This window comes from Salvelinus sp. IW2-2015, linkage group LG36, assembly GCF_002910315.2.
Source record: "Salvelinus sp. IW2-2015 linkage group LG36, ASM291031v2, whole genome shotgun sequence".
Taxonomy (NCBI): Eukaryota; Metazoa; Chordata; class Actinopteri; order Salmoniformes; family Salmonidae; genus Salvelinus; species Salvelinus sp. IW2-2015.
Genome location: NC_036875.1, coordinates 26299038 through 26300815, shown reverse-complemented (window position 1 = coordinate 26300815; position 1778 = coordinate 26299038). Strand labels below are relative to the sequence as shown.

General features: G+C 39.6%; 1 long non-coding RNA gene across 1 annotated transcript; it reads left to right on the top strand.

The window, feature by feature from the left end:
• Positions 1 to 203: 203 nt before the first annotated feature.
• Positions 204 to 684, top strand: LOC139023768 (uncharacterized). The gene is made up of 3 exons (XR_011474935.1): positions 204 to 268; positions 345 to 496; positions 536 to 684. It is a non-coding gene; the product is annotated as an uncharacterized lncRNA (long non-coding RNA).
• Positions 685 to 1778: the final 1094 nt, after the last annotated feature.

Sequence of the window (1778 nt, the reverse complement as noted above, 5' to 3'; positions counted from 1 at the left end):
AAAGTGGTAGTTAGTTACAATTCTGTATGATAAGCAGACAGGTGGTAGTTAGTTACAATTCTGTATGATAAGCAGACAGGTGGTAGTTAGTTACAGTACTGTATGATAAGCAGACAGGTGGTAGTTAGATACAGTACTGTATGATAAGCAGAAGGTGGTAGTTAGTACACTTCTGTATGATAAGCAGAAAGGTGGTAGTTAGTTTACAGTTCTGTATGATAAGCAAACAGGTGGTAGTTAGTTACAGTTATGTATGATAAGCAGACAGGTGGTAGTTAGTTACAGTTCTGTATGAATAAGCAGACAGGTGGTAGTTGTTACAGTACTGTAATGAATGCAGACAGGTGGTAGTTAGTTACAGTACTGTATGATAAGCAGACAGGTGGTAGTTAGTTACAGTACTGTATGATAAGCAGACAGGTGGTAGTTAGATACAGTACTGTATGATAAGCAGAAAAGTGGTAGTTAGTTACAGTTCTGTATGATAAGCAGACAGGTGGTAGTTAGTTACAGTTCTGTATGATAAGCAAGACAGGTGGTAGTTAGATACAGTACTGTATGATAAGCAGAAAAGTGGTAGTTAGTTACAGTTCTGTATGATAAGCAGAAAGGTGGTAGTTAGTTACAGTACTGTATGATAAGCAGACAGGTGGTAGTTAGATACAGTACTGTATGATAAGCAGAAAGTGGTAGTTAGTTACAGTTCTGTAGATAAGCAGAAAGTGGTAGTTAGATACAGTACTGTATGATAAGCAGAAAGGTGGTAGTTAGTTACAGTTCTGTATGATAAGCAGACAGGTGGTAGTTAGTTACAGTTACAGTTAAGGTCAGAAGTTTACATACACTTAGGTTGGAGTCATTAAAACTAGTTTTCCACACCACTCCACAAATTTCTTGTTAACAACTATAGTTTTGGCAAGTTGGTTGGGACATCTACTTTGTGCATGACACAAGTATTTTGTTTACGAGCAGATTATTTCACTTATAATTCACTGTATCACAATTCAGAGTCAGAAGTTTACATACACTAAGTTGACAGTGCCTATTAACAGCTTGGAAAATTCCAGAAAATGATGTCATGGCTTTAGAAGCTTCTGATAGGCTAATTGACATAATTTGAGCCAATTGGAGGTGTACCTGTGGATGTATTTCAAGGCCTACCTTAAAACTCAGTGCCTCTTTGCTTGACATCATGGGAAAATCAAAAGAAATCAGCCAGACCTCGAAAAAAATGTAGACCTCCACAAGTCTGGTTCATCCTTGGGAGCAATTTCCAAATGACTTGAAGGTACCACATTCATCTGTATAACAATAGTACACAAGTATAACACCACGAATCCGTCATCCACTCAGGAAAGAGACGCATTCTGTCTCCTAGAGATGAACGTACTTTGGTGCGAAAAGTGCAAATCAATCCCAGAACAACAGCAAAGGACCTGTGAAGATGCTGGAGGAAACAGGTCAAAAGTATCTATATCACAGTAAACGAGTCCTATATCGACATAACCTGAAGGCGCTCAGCAAGGAAAAGCAACTGCTCCAAAACGCCATATAAAATCCAAACTACGGTTTGCAACTGCACATGGTGACAAAGATCTTAGTTTTTGGAGACACTCTCTGGTCTGATGACACAAAAATAGAACTGTTTGGCCATAAGACCATCGTTATGTTTGGAGTAAAAGGGGATGCTTGCAAGCTGAAGAACCCAACCGTGAAGCACGGGGGTGGCAGCATCATGTTGTGGGGGTGCTTTGCTGCAGGAGGGACTGGTGCACTTC